The sequence below is a fragment of the Aquarana catesbeiana genome, linkage group LG01 (assembly GCF_042186555.1).
Source record: "Aquarana catesbeiana isolate 2022-GZ linkage group LG01, ASM4218655v1, whole genome shotgun sequence".
Lineage (NCBI taxonomy): Eukaryota > Metazoa > Chordata > Amphibia > Anura > Ranidae > Aquarana > Aquarana catesbeiana.
The window spans coordinates 597,405,478-597,421,104 of record NC_133324.1 but is presented as its reverse complement, the minus strand read 5'-3'; the positions used below and the strand labels follow the sequence as shown (position 1 = coordinate 597,421,104).

At 42.8% G+C, this 15,627-nt stretch overlaps 1 long non-coding RNA gene across 1 annotated transcript in view; it reads right to left on the bottom strand.

Moving 5' to 3' along the window:
• Positions 1–356: 356 nt before the first annotated feature.
• LOC141107569 (uncharacterized) overlaps positions 357–15,627 on the bottom strand; it is a 180,803-nt gene continuing 165,532 nt past the window's right edge. Inside the window, exon 4 of the long non-coding RNA XR_012235933.1 lies at positions 357–3,329. This is a non-coding gene — a long non-coding RNA (uncharacterized lncRNA). The remainder of the gene's footprint in view (positions 3,330–15,627) is intronic.

The window sequence follows — 15,627 nt, the reverse complement described above, 5'->3', positions numbered from 1 at the left end:
GTAGTGATCCATTGGTGCTGGTACTCTGATTCCGTCGGCTGTCCTTTAAACAGAAGATTGTAACAAATATATATACATATACTATCTTAGAGGCCACCTGTACAGGTTTCATTGTCCAGCCATATTTGTACATATGGGACAATGTTTACATAACTTTGGTTGATTGACATGTTTTTATGATGTTGTTTAAATACATTTTTATACCTTTATACACTTTTGAGTACTTTATTCGCAACTGGGGTTACAGTGACAGCCGCTAAAGTCTGTTTTTCCACTTTCTCCTTCTTTATTTATGAAGTACAGTATCAATTGCTATATAAAAATCTTGACAAACTACTTCCACTGAACTATCTGATTTCTCACTCACTTTCTCATATAGCGATAACAGGTTGGGCTCACAAGAACGCTCATAATGTATGCTACATACCAGCTGCATTTTTGCACTGCAAATTGGCTATATTTATTTATAATTTTTCATATATCCATAAAATATCTTGTCCATTTTACCAAAATGTTTTAATTCCTCCATCTATATTTCTGCAATAAAAAATAACAATAGCAGTAATAAGTAATGATGATCATTTTCTTCATTGTCTTCTTTTTCTCCATCATCCTTATTACAGTTCTACACAAATGGTTCATTTATTTTTAAAATCAATTTCTCATTGAAACAGTTTATTGCACTTAACTGGAAAAGGAAATTAAAATGTGACAACTGAGGACTTGTGTTGCAAGGATGAACCATTATTAGGCTTCTTTCTATATGAATACAGCTGGACCACTATTCTGTTTCACCAAGCAGAAGTCATTGCAAGGTCACAGGAAAAAACAGATGGGACACTCACACTCAAGTGTTTTAGCTGTTCTCTCGGAGTGACCTAGATATCTGAGTTACCCCAGATCTACTGCAATTGCTAGGTTTTAGACCTTAATAGCCATATTTTAATATAAAATTATTGTATAAAATATCATAATAAATATATTGCACAATGTGCACTGATTTTAGGCATTGCAAGGCAAAGATATATTTAAAAAAATATTGGAACCTTTAAAGCTATCCTAACTGCCTTTGTTCATTAAACCAGTGGGAATAGCCATGTGAATGACGGTGATCTGCATGGCATTACCTTGAGATTGATGGCATTACATTTGACTTCATGGCTGTGATGGCATTCTGTGTGGCCTTACCCCTGTGACTGTTGTTATTCCATGTAGCTTAACTCCATGACTAGTGGTGTTCCATGTGACTTTACATGTGTGACTGATGTTGCGTGTCATTTTACTCCTGTAACTAATAGCAATGTGCTTGGCTTACCTTGTGATTGATGTTTTTCCATAAAGCTTTACACCAGTGTCTGGTGGTAGTCCGTGTCACTTTGAATTGATGACTCATGGCATTTTGTGTGACCTTACCCCCTTGATTGATGGAATGTGAATTTACCCCTGTTATTGATGACATAGGTATGTGGAGGTTAACCTCTGTTGGCGTTCTTTGTAGCTTTACCCTTTTTACTGATGGCATTCCATGTTCCTTTTCCCCTGGCATTGATAATATATTTGTGGGTTTTCCTCTGATACTTATGATGTTTGGTGCAGATTTACCCTTGTTACTGATGGCATTCTGTGTGGCTTTTCCCCTCTTATTGATAAAATTATGTTTGGTCTTTCTTGCATTCCACGTAGTTCTACCCCTTTTACTGAAGGCATTCTGTGTGGCTTTATCCATGTGACTACTGACATTCTCTATGGCTTTACCTCTGTGATTCATGGCATTCTGTATGACCTTTTTCCCTTGTGACAGATGGCATGAAGTCTTAGAAGTTCAGATTCTATAGAACCTCATCCTCATAAAATACATTAATGATTTTGGTAGCGATACATTTCTGCTGCATGCTGTTTGCATCACAGTACCTACATTTATAAAGTGTCCAGGAGGGTCCTGCATATTTTCAAATTCTGGCAACTACCTGCATTAAATTCATGAATGGTAAATGAGTTATAGGCACCCTGCCATGAGCTGTAGTGTCTCTATTTTAAATTTAGTACTGCTGGGCTTTAGTGAGTCTTAATCTGAATGAATAGTTCTGTTTTTTACAGGTTTTCCCCTAACTTCAGGTTATCATTTAATTCTGCCTGCTACTGGGGAGTGTCCCAGGCAAAGGTATGGGAAGATTCAGTAGCCTGGGTTATGAATATTAAAATGCCCTGGCCAACCACTGGGAGGTTTATTGCCAGTGGTGCATGCTGGAGACAGGTTAAAAATATTTGGGGGACCTTCCTGGAACCTCTCTTACCTCCCAGTTTTCAGCTGGGCAGGATGTTTGTGTGTGGGGGGGGGACACATGTGCTGGGGAAAGGTAGGCCCAAGCCTGGGGCATGAAGCTTGCACTGCTTGGCCAGAGGTGTTGCCCAGGAGGACTGAAGATGGATTGTGGATAGGAGCATCAGGGGTGAAATTCCCCTACTGTTTGGAGAAGCTGGGTATAAGCGCTGGGTATAAGCTTGGACCACACTGAAAGTCTGGTTGCTTATCCAGTAAGTTGAGTGCAGCTACTGTTTTTGCAGTTATGAGAATACAGTGTCAGTCTTGTTTAAAGGTGCTTTTGTTGGCTGTAGGTAGATTTCTGGAGTCTGCATATTGATCTTTCCTTTGGCTGAATTAACCTCATTAACTTTCAAAAGTGACTGACTCCTATCTGTTAACATCCTGGCTATAAGTCAAGAATTTAACCCTGAGGTGAAATTTCAGCCCACCTGGGGGTACCTAATTTATTTCCTGTAGTAAATTGAGCAGCCAGTTCCATATCCAAATGCCATTAACCTGTTAGTTTTGTCAAAACATTGTTCGTTGAACCCTCGAAATCTCGAGAGAGTCACCATTCAGTAGATAAAACTGCATTGCTGAACATCTAATAGCAGGTTAACATTGCTTTGGCAATATCCCATGACCCATAAGTCCCAACATAACATTGTGCACAATAATCTTTTGTGGTGGTAGTATTCACCTGCCTTCCTTCTTTCTAAAAAAAAAGAAAAGAAACCTTTAAATGGATAAGTCAAAGAAAATATATGGTCACGGCATGCACATTTGATGACCTCAGAATTGTAATAACAATACAAACAATAGTTATTTTTGACAATCCAATATAAGCTTACTTAAAAAATCTCCTTTCATGTTCATGGAGTGCTGCGTGTCTGCTGGTCATCTCTTTCCACAACTTCCTGGATTCCTTGCATTTTTTTCCGGCTTCTTATCTGCCGTTTACTTTCTAAGGACTACATATTCCATGGTACATTGCCAGCAATGATTCATGTACTGACTCTGTCTCCTGAAATTCATTTTAAAATATTAAAATTTTAAAATATCTATTAAGAGACCAAAGTTGAAAGCCATATTTATTTATATATTCACACTCTCTTTAAAATGTATCTAAATTAAAAACTCAAAAAGTTCACCTTTTACTTTCCATTCCTAAATTATGGTATTTTCCTAAGTAAAATATATTCACAGTGCTGATATATTTGTGATATAGTCTCACTTAATATGGGGTTTTTAACCGCTTCCCGACCAACCGCCGCAGTTATACTGCGATAGGTTGGCTCCCCTGCGCGAGCCGTCGTAGCTATACGTCGGCTCGCAGGGTCGGGATAGCAGGCACATGCACCCACCTACTGCACAGTGGGGGTGCCGATGCTCGTGGCTGACGGTCGCAATGACCGCCGGCCACGAGCGATCATGAGCAGGAGAGACAGAACAGGGATGAGTGCGTGTAAACACACACTTCCCTGTTCTGTTCTGACAGGAGTGACAGATCATGTGTTCCTATTAGCTAGGAACCACGATCCGTTACTTCCTCTAGTCAGTCCCCTCCCCCTTCAGTTAGAATCACCTCCCAGGGAACATAGTTAACCCCTGGATCGCCCCCTAGTGTTAACCCCTTCACTGCCAGTGACATTTTACATTTTTACAGTAATCAATGCATTTTTATAGCATTGATCGCTGTATTAATGCCAATGGTCCCAAAAATGTGTCAAAATTGTCCAATGTGCCTGCGATAATGTCGCAGTCATGATAAAAATTGCAGATCGCCGCCATTACTAGTAAAAAAAAAATAATAATAAAAATCTTTCCCCTATTTTGTAGACGCTATAACTTTTGCGCAAACCAATCAATATACGCTTATTGCGATTTTCTTTTACCAAAAACATGTAGAAGAATACATATCGGTCTAAACTGAGAAAAAATTTGCCTTTTTTTAAAAAAAATGGGGATATTTATTATAGCAAAAAGTACAAAATAATGCGTTTTTTTCAAAATTGTCGCTCTTTTTTTGTTTATAGGGCAAAAAATAAAAAACGCAGAGGCGATCAAATACCACCAAAATAAAGCTCTATTTTTGGGAAAAAAAGGACGTCAATTTTGTTTGGGTGCAACATCGCACGATCGCGCAATTGTCAATTAAAACGACGCAGTGCCGAATCGCAAAAAGTGCTCTGGGCAGGAAGGGGGTAAATTCTTGTGGTGGTTAATGGTGGTTAATATTAGGTTCAAGAGACCATGTGGTCAATGCTTACTTGGCACTTAAAGGGTGCAGAATTTACCCTATTTAGAGGTTACTAGGGTTTCTTTGAGCAGTGGTGAATTGTACTCTCACCTGATGGTATCTACATAAGTCTGGCACCAATGCTGCTTGTCAGAGCCAGTGGCATGGGACTAGTGGAGCTTCTTCTCTCTTTTCTTAGGCAAAAAAAAAAAATTTCTTCCACTGACCACCAATGTAAGTTGCATTCTTTCCACTGACCACCAGAGTAAGGGCACCATTTCTCATTGACCACCATTGCGGTGTGACTAACCTGCCGAGAGACCTAAACATATTTAGGGTTCTTCTTTGTTAAAAAGGTTGGGAAAGGCTGATTTAAAATATGAAGGATAATTATTAAAATGACTGCCTTCACGTTTCACTGCTTAGAATATCCACTTCAGCTCCGGACGGATTTACCCTCTTAATGACCAGACCCTTTTTTGCATTACGGCACTGCGTTAATTTAACTGACAATTGTGCGGTTGTGCGATGCTGTACCCAAATAAAATTGTTTTCCTTTTTTTCCCCACAAATAGAGCTTTCTTTTGGTGGTATTTGATCACCTCTGTGGTTTTTCTTTTTTGCGCCATAAACAAAAAAAGACCGACAATTTTGAAAAAAAAAACAATATTTTTTTACTTTTTGCTATAATACAAATCCAATAAAAAAATGTACAAAAACAAATTATTCATCAGTTTAGGCCAATATGTATTTTGCTACATGTTTTTGGTAAAAAAATCACAATAAGCGTATATTGATTGGTTTGAGCAAAAGTTATAGTGTCTACAAAATAGGGGATAGATTTAGGCATTATTATTATTAATAATAATTTTTTTTACTAGTAATGGCGGTGGTCAGCGATTTTTAGTGAGACTGCAACATTGCGGCAGACAGATCGGACACTTTTGACACTTTTTTTGGGACCAATGACATTATTACAGTGATCAGAGCTAAAAATATCCACTGATCACTGTATAAATGACACTGGCAGGGAAGGGGTTAACACCAGGGACGTGCAGACAGGGGAGGCAGGTAGGTGCCATGAACATAAAAAAACAAAACCAAAGAAAAAACGATCAAGCTTCGAGGGTCGTAGCCCAGCGACCTGGGGTTACAGAGACCCCAAATTTGGGGGGGGGGATAGGTAGCCAAAGCCCTACCTCACCACTGGGGGTCCTGTGATTATTCCGGAGCTATGGGGCTCCTTGTGCAGCCTGTCAGAAGCTACATACAGAGTTGCCAGTTTAAATACAAGCTAGCATAAGCTGTTTGCAGCAGACTGACAGGATGAGCTCACAGTGCCTCTCACTTCTTGTCAGAGGCACTGAGCTCAATGGACAGCTTGGAGCCTTGGGCCAGTGGTAAATTACCATTGGCCCAAGCCGTCCAATAAAAATGCTACAGTGAAGGCTCTCCTCTCACTGCAGTGTCATAGAAGGGGCATGTGTCTAAAAGACAAATGCTCCCTTCCAGCCCAGTCCTCTTAACTTCAAGGAAAAAACATGGGTTTAAGGGTATAAGATTTACCCATAATCCCATGTTTTTCTCACACAGTTAAGAGGGAGAATGAGAATCTTTTACTGCAGACTAACTTTACTAGAATACATTAAGCTTGTGTATTATAGGGGTATTTTTATTTAGAAAGTATAATTTCGGCCGGAACACCACTTTAAGTTAATTTTTTTTCCTCATTAATGTACACACAGCACCCCACCATTGCTGTGGTGGTGGCGGGCCTTAAGTGGATATAAAATAAATAAAGGCATTTCGGGAAAGCAGAAATTTTTTTTATTATTACATCCTCTCAGCGTTTTACTTTTTTTTTTTTTTTTTTTAAAGTAGTTTTTATTGTAATTTCAAGGTAAATACAAATCAAAACAGAGCCTATTGGGCATACCCAGGCTCGGTCAACAACTACACACTAATAATCAAAGCTACTTACCTGTCACGTGGCTGTGGCAAAAAATTCCACAAAATATGGGATATTTGGACGGAATCCCTGTCCACTAATGCAGATTCGGTCAATGATTAGTTTCACTCTAATAAGTACCGGGAATGGCTCAAGTGGCATCCCTGATCTCATAAACGTCCCTGGGCTGTTCAGTTTATGGGGAGGGGGGGGAAATATGAATATGTTATTGTAATGCACATCTCATTTCATGAATGACTAAAGTGAGTATTGCAGGGTATACATGGATATATAGAGGATTGCTTTGAATATTCTGCACAGGTGGTTGAGCATACAGTGGTTTAGTTAGGAATATATATATATCTCTATACGTATGTTTGTTTTTTTTTAAGCTTTTTATTTTAATTTTAAGTCTTCCCTAGGCAAAGATGACAATTTGAAGGTGACTGCTTGCTAAACAGAAAATATGGTCTACATCATTTACATGAAGATAGATGGAGACCAAAGGAAGTTACAAAAACACTAATTTGTATACCACATCTGCTTGCAATTAGCAATTGCCTGACTTGGAAACATCACGGTCACTTCCCTGTACACAGTATGCAAATATCCCTTTACGTGAGGCTGGCATGGAAAATGTTTTGCATGTTGCAATCATGTCTGTGCCAAATTATATGATCCAAGTCGGGATGGCACAAAGTGCTGTTTCCTTTAAGCCAAGTTTAAAAACTATTTTGTGTTATAAACTTCTGCATATTTTTGCTGTCTGCTAAATAAGGAAGATTGCCACATAATACACATGAGATGCCACCCACACTACAACACTTTTAAATGGAGGCCCCTGCACATTCTTCTGTGCTTGGAAAAATAGATAGATAGATCCTATCCTTCAGTGTGTATATTGCACCTGATTTTTAAAACATGTTAATTTTTGTGGAGCCAAGAACAGTGATTCCAATTGTAAGCACTCCCATCAGTGGTAAATGCTTTTTCTTAACCCTCTAACTGCTATATCTGCAGGGCAGCTTGTTCTTTTGAAAAACAACAGACTTAGGCTGGGTTCACACTGGTGCACTGCGTTTTGGCCACAGCGTGAGTATATGCGCAGTTTCAGGGCGTTTTATCCTATTTTTTAGCCCAATTACTTTTATTAGGTTGTGTGTTTTTTCCAAGTTTTCTGAAAGTGCACCAAAGATATGGCATGGACTTTTGGTGCACTTTCAGAAAATGAGGCAAATGCATGTGACTTAAAACAAGTCAATGGGACCAGAGCTAAAAATGCATGGAAACTGCACATACATCGGCCCTGTGCCCAAGATGCAGTGCGCCAGTGTGAACTCGGCCTTACTGGCAGGATAACAGGGGGAAAGTAAAGAAAGAAAGCCTAAAAAAAAGAAAAGGAATGCAGTCATCACATCTAATGCCGCGTACACATGACCGGACTTTCCGGCAGAAAAGGTCAGATGGAATCATTCTGTCGGACATTCCGATCGCGTGTGGGCTTCATCTGACTTTTTCTTTCTAAAATTCTGACGGACCTAGAAATAGAACATGTTTCAAATCTTTCCGATGGCCTCAATTCCTATCTGGAAAACCGTTCGCCTGCATGCTAGTCCGATGGACTAAAAACGACGCAAGGGCGGCTATTGGCTACTGGCTATTAAACTTCCATTTTCTAGTCCCATCATACGTCATCGCGTTCTAAGCGTACAGACTTTGGTGTGATTGTGTGTAGGCAAGTCCGTTTCAGCGGAACTCCATCAGAAAGACCGTCAGAGTCTACTCTGACGGAAAGTCCGGTCGTGTGTACGCGGCATAAGAATTGGTAAGCTGCAATATAATAAATATTTGCTTTTGGGTTTAATACTGCTTTAATATCACTGCCAATATATAGGTTTAAGGTAATGTGCTTTTTTTTGCTATTATTCTACAACGTTATCTGTAATCTTTTTTGCTTTAGAAGTTCCATGGATTGAAAATTGAGGTTGAGGATACACAGCATTAAATATTACAGCATGGTGGAAGCTGGAACACATGTTAACATTTTACCTTTCTTTTTCTTTGTAGTCAAATCCTCTTTGATTTAGACTAAACAACTATATTAGAGGATTTTTCAGTTTGCATACTACAGTACACTAGTGTTCACTGCTGACTCCACCCTTTGTGTTGGCAGTGCTAATTTGCATGATAGTAATGATTATTATTTATTGTCATATCTGAGTGTTTTGGTTATGCTTTCTAACGGTAGTTAAAAGCTATTAAATTGAAATTCAATATTTACAAAACTAAAAAAGATCATTTATGCAGATATTTGGACTTATTATTTTTTATACCAAAGTGACTTCAAAGTCTAAAAAAAATATGTTGCCAACCTTTCTATTAGAATTGCTATGCAAATTACTGACCACACATACTAGCAAAAAAAAAAAAAAAAAAAAATGTTAGTCTAGGAGGAGGTTACCAATTTGTTTACCATACCAGGCACTTTCCCCTCTTCCTGCCCAGGACAATTTTTATCTTTCAGCGCTGTCGCACTTTGAATGACAACTGCACGGTCATGCAACACTGTACACAAACTAAATTTTTATCATTTTCTTCCCACAAATAAAGCTTTCTTTTGGTCGTATTTGATCACCTCTGCAGTTTTTATTTTTTGCGCTATAAACGAAAAAAGACAATTAAAAAAAAAACTGATGGGCACTGATAGGCGGCACTGATGGGCACTGATAGGTGGCACTGGGTAGGCAGCACTGATGAGGAGCTACTGACAGGCATTACTGAGTGGCACTGATTGGCACTTTGATGGGGCACTGACAGGCATTACTGATGGGTCACTGATTGGCACTTTGATTGGGCACTGACAGGCATTACTGATAGGGCACTGATTGGCACTTTTTTGGGCACTGATTGGCACTGTTGTGGGCACTGATCGGCACTGTTATGGGCACTGACAAGCATTTATTATGGGGACAGGCAGGCAGTTTATTATGGGGACAGGCTGGCAGGTGTTGGGCACTGATTGGCAGCTGATGGGCAGCTTTGGATGGGGGCTGTGCTAATAATCAATATGCTGATTATCAGCACAGACTCCCCCCCTCTGACAGGAAGAGCTGCCGATCAGCTCTCCCTGTCAGCGTGACCCGAGGAAAGCCATTTACCGCCACTTCCTGGTTCACGTGATGATCAGCTGTGACTGGTCACAGCTGATCACGTGGTACGAAGCCTCTGTCAGAGGCTTCATACCACGCTCGGAGTTGCGGTGTGTCAGACACACAGCACCTCCGATTGCCGAGCTGCGCGCCCCCTGTGGGCGCGCTCCGGCTGTGTTATTCTGGGCGCGTCATATGACGTCCGGTCAGGATATCATGACCACTTTGCCGCCGTCATTCTGCTATATGTCGGGCAGCAAGTAGTTAAAGTGGAACTTTACCCATAACAGTTTGATAACCATTAAAGTGAAAATAAAGGATTTAAAACAAAAATAACAAACATTTTATATGTATCTGCTCTGTGTAATGGTTTTGCACAGAACATCCACAATCCTCCTGTTTTCGGGTCCCCTGCAAGTGCTCTGGACTCCTTCCAACCCCCCCGCCCCCGCTGAGTGCCCTCATAGACAGCAACTTGTTATGGGGCCACTCGTGCTTGATCGCTCCCGAGCCCCACTCTGTTCAGTTGCGGGGACAGGCGAGGGTTCATCTACTGTGGAGGGAGAAAGGGGGGTGCAGGAAGGCTCAGGGGTCGTTGACAAGCCTGCGACGAGTAAGTAATCAGGTAAAGCAGTTGACACGGTACGTTTGGCGGACGCAGCCAAGTGTGAAGTGTATGTTTGCTTTGAAGGTCCTTTGGGGGCCCATCTCAAGCCGGAAGTGCGGGAAAAAAATCTGGAAAGGTGAATACATGGAGATTTTTTCCTTACTGCCGCTTGAGAAATTTAATTTGGACAGAGTTAAGCCTGACGAGTCCAAGAAATAAGAGGAAGAAAAATGTATCACCTTATTCCCCGATCCTTTGCCAATTGGCTCCAGGCGTTTGCTATTTTAGCAAGTGTGATTGGAGAGAAACAGCCCGAGTGCTGCTCTGCGCTCTTTTGCTACTTGGACGCAATTGGCGAAGCTCAATGGGTTTATGGGGGACAGGCTTGGCTCCGATATGATGAACAATATCGTCAGAGGAAGGCAGTTCGCCCCTCAATACCCTGGACCATAAAGACATCAGCTTGTGAATGAAGCTGATGTCTGCGGCTCGGCCTGCTCCTACTTTATTTCCAGGCAGGGTCGGAAGTGCGGATGCCCCGGGACAGCCGCCCCCAAAAGTTAAAGGGGTGTGTTGGCAATTTAATGAGGGGGCCTGTAGGTATGGAAGCGGTTGTCATTTCAAGCATGAATGCTCAGGCTGTGGGGGCAGGCACATGTTATCTCGATGTTTCAAAAGAGAGAAGGGTAAGCCCGGGGATTCTTCAGGAAAGAGGGAGGACTCCGGTGATGGTGGAAAAGATGCGTCCCTTTCTAAATAGATATCCAGAACGGGTGGCTGCCCGGTTGTTGGCGTTGGGTTTTTCTAAAGGTTTTGGTATTCCATGTGCATTAAAAAATATTCCTACTGAAGCCAGGAATTTGCGGTCGGCTTTTGAACATCCTGGGGTAGTATCCGAGAAGCTAGCTAAAGAGGTGGCGTTGGGTCGGATGAGCGGCCCTTTCCCATCCCTACCTAGGGCGGACCTGGTGGTTTCTCCCTTGGGGGTGGTACCCAAGAAGGAGCCGGGAAAATTTAGATTGATTCACCACTTGTCTTTTCCAAAGGGGGGGTCTGTCAATGACGCCATTGATCCTGACGCATGCTCGGTGTCATATACATAATTCGATGCGGTGGTTAATTGGGTTCGGCGCTATGGCCGGGGGGCCCTCATGGCGAAGACTGACGTTGAGGCGGCTTTTCGGTTACTTCCGGTTTACCCTGACAGTTTTTACCTTTTGGGATGCCAATGGGAGGAGGAATATTATGTTGATCGATGCCTGCCAATGGGCTGTTCTATCTCATGCTCACTGTTTGAGACGTTCAGTTAATTTGTGGAATGGGTAGTACGAGACGTGTCGGGAATTAATTCCATCATTCACAACGATTTTTTGTGTGTAGGCCGTCCTTCGTCCAAGGTATGCGGGAATTTGCTGGCTACACTTCAGCATATTTTGGTGCGTTTTGGAATACCATTGGCTCCAGAAAAAATGGTGGGTTCAGTCACTGAACTCAGTTTCCTAGGTATAATGATTGATTCTCGGGCTATGGAATGCCATTTACCGGAGGACAAACTGCGGATCCTCCAGGCGGAGATCCGATGTATGGTGGGTAAGCGCAAGATTCAGCTGCGCCAGCTGCAATCGCTGTTGGGAAAGCTGAATTTTGCTTGCAGGATTTTGCTCATGGGGTGTGTGTTTTGTTGCCGCTTATCGGCGGCGACGGCAGGTGTCTCATCCCCGATACATTACATCACGCTGAGGCGGGAACACAGGGAGGACCTGCGCATTTGGCATGCCTTCCTGGATTCCTATAACGGCAGGGCGTTGTGGATGGAGGGCCCGGTTAGTAATTTTGACCTGGATTTCTATACCGACACGGCTGGGTCGTCTGGCTTTGGGGCTTTCCTGGGGGGGGGGGGGCGGTGGTGTACTGAGCGGTGGCCGGAGGAGTGGCGTAAGGCGTGTTTCCTCAAGAATTTGGTATTGTTGGAGCTATTTCCAGTTATTGTTGCAGTGGAAATTTGGGGGGAGGTTTTTAGGAATCGGAAAATAAGATTGCACTGCGATAATATGGGAGTAGTTCAGGTCATTAATCAAGTGACGGCCTCTTCAAGGCCAGTGGTGTGTTTGTTACGGCACCTGGTGTTGCGTTGTTTGCAGTTTAATGTTTTTCTATATGCTGTGCATATTCCTGGCACATCTAACACTGTCGCTGATGCTTTGTCTTGGTTTCAGTGGGACAGATTCCGAGCGATCGCACCTGCAGCAGAGCAGCACAGGAGTCCCTGTCCTCCGGAGTTGTGGCAAATACCGTTGGAATCATCGCGGATTTGATCAGGAATTCGGTTTGCGCTAGTACATAGGCAGCGCACGCTAAGGTTTGGCGGGAATGGTGTGGGTTGCTAGGACGGGTGGATAGTGGGGTTGGAGTGGGTAGAGTGACAGCCTTATTGTACTTCATTGGGTTGAATTATGAAAGAGGGGTGTCAGCCTCTGCTATGGATCGCAAGATGGCGGGGTTGGCGTTCTGGTTTAAAATGACGGGGAAGGTGATGCCACAAGAGAGTTTATGGTCAGGCAAGCCTTCAAGGGGTATAGGAGAGGGGCCAAAAGTAGAGACAGTAGGCGCCCGGTCACTTTGTCCATACTGGAGCAGCTGCTGGTGGAGGTGAGTAACGTGTGTACTTCAGAATGTGAAGCTGTGTTGTTCAAAGTTGCATTTGTTCTGGCTTTCTATGGGGCATTCCGATTAGGTGAGCTGATTAGTCCTTCTAGGCGTGTGCATGGGGGACTTCAGTTTGGGGATGTTCACTGTGGTTCTGCATCTGTAGCTCTTTTCCTTCACAGGTCCAAAACAGATAGGGCGAGCAAGGGTAAGTATGTGCATGTGTATGCTATCCCTGGTGGGGCGTCCTGTCCGGTTGCAGCTATACGGAAGTTCTTGGGTTGCCGCCCGCCGAGCGAGGGTTCCTTTTTGGTTCATCGGGATGGCTCTTCGTTATCTCGGTATCAGTTCATTTCCGTTTTTCGTCGTTGTTTAGTATCGGCTGGTTATGATCCTTCCATTTACGCTTCTCACTCCTTCCGCATTGGGGCTGCCACAGAAGCAGCCAGTTGGGTTTGGACAGTTCCGTCTTTAAGGGTATAGGGCGATGGGAATCGGAACAGTTTAAACTTTATATACGCCCTCACTTGGTTTAGATGAACTACGCTAGTCATGTGCTGCTGTGCAGCATAAGTTGGGGTTTGTTGTTTATTTGTTTCTACATGCTACAAAACTTTTTATTTCAGATGCCGGTGTCAGTCTCGTATGGATTATGGGACATTCATTTGTCTTTTGGGGGGCTCGAAGGGCTGATGTACGCCCGAACGGCCGCCAGTTAGGAGTGCCGAGAGAGGTTGCTATGGTGCGGTGGATCGGAGTTCCTGGCATGCTGTGGAGCAGCGTGCTACTGGAAATCCACAAGTACGCCCGTTTGGATCGTGCCCCGGATGTGTTAGTCCTACATGTTGGGGGTAATGATTTGTGGGTTAGATCCATGCGCCACCTTATCAGGGATATCAAACTTGATGTTCTTAGGATCCGTACTGATTTTCCCCGATCTATGATGATATGGTCAGATATTGTGGGCTGTACGTCCTGGCGGTTTGCCAGATCTAAATAAAAGCTCAATAAAACACGGATCAAAGTTAATAAGGAGGTGGGTCGATTCATTATACGCAATGGAGGTTTAGTGGTTCGACATTGGGATCTGGAGGTGGAGACTTACCTGTACCTAAGGGGGGATGGGGTCCACTTTAATGTGGTAGGCATTGATTTGTGGTGCCTGGGCCTGGAGGATGGTGTACAGCGGGCTCTGTGTTGTGTGGGACGCCCACTGGTGTAAGGTTTCACACCTGTGGTCTGTGGTGGTTAGGGATCTTTGGAGGCAATGGAAATTAAGAATAAAGTGATGGAAGTGGGGAACCATATCGGTATAGTATCCTTGGTTGATGCCAGTTAACTAAGGTTTAACTGCCATCGGGAGATGGGTATCAGTGTGTAGGTTTGAGTAAGGTTGTTTGAGTCGGAGCTGCCGCGACTGACGGCTGGGTGTGGACAAGCTGATACGGTGAAATGTGGTCGGTGCCTCCAGGGATCTCTGACACTGGTTTAAAATGTTCCTGATGGAATATCGTGTGTTTTTTACCTAATAAAAAGTTATGGTTAAAATGTTTAATAAAGTGGCCAAGTGGTCTGTTTATTTTAGAGGTTAAGTATGGTATTGGGTATTTAGAAGTTTAAGAGAGGTTTGGTATAGGCCATACCATAGTCAAGAGAAGCCTGGAGTGGGACGCAGGCTTAATGGAGGGATTACATGACATGGGAACCGAGAAAACCGGCAAGGATATGGGTTAAAAGAATGGGAGGGGACAGACTAGAGGAAAGGGGGGTGGTAGGTTTAGTGTTCCCGGAGGGGGTAAAAGGAGCCAAGGGCTTTTGCTCAGTCTCTTGCCACCGGATCAGGAAGCAGCTCCCACCCTCCCGCCCCTTTTTTAAGTTCTTTGTGTTTTGGGGTTGTTCTTTTGTATATGCAATATGTGTATGTGGCGGTTGGGGATCTTTGGAGGCATTGGAAATTGGAACTTTTCTGTGCACATTGAGGAAGTGGACTCCCTAGTTGTAGGCTCAAATAAGCCACAGGATCCTGATAAGCCAGACCGGGTTGCCTTTAGGGGCTTCTAGAGAGGAAATAACCAGTGGAGGGCCATCCCAGGAGAAGGATCCTGAATTATTATTGGCTCCAGAGCAGGTTTAAAACTGGGGGGGGGGGGGGTATACTGCATTGAGTGAGGTGCTACCACTGACAGGAGTAGTGACAGCAGCATCACGACTCCTTTCAACCTAAGCTAAGCTATAAAATCCACAAAAATTGAATAAAAGGTGAGATCGATAAACCAAAGTGAATGGTCCTGTGCATCACAATGACATAATAATACAAAAATACGTGAATGAATAGGGTTGACAATACCACATGTAAAAACAGCCCAAAATATTTTTTTTTTTTTTTTTAAATTTTTTATTTATATCAGGCAAGGGGGGCCCGCATGGACCGACATACAAATAGTAAACATCAACACGTTAACAGTCATAACGTTGAGCACAAACATATAATCCAATATATAGTTAAGCCTGTTATTTCTTTCTGTTAACATCTGTCGTCTCAACGCTTTGGTAACAATTAGAATATAGGAAAAAACAAGAATATAAACCGGAAGAGGAATATTCTACGTATTCTTTAAGTATTCTTGTATTAAGTGGTGCAGTCCATCAGGCTCCCCTCCTACCATTATTACTTTAAAGTCTTAAGATTAGAAAAAGAGTAAGAGCGAGAGTAGGGGTAGAGAGGTGGGGATA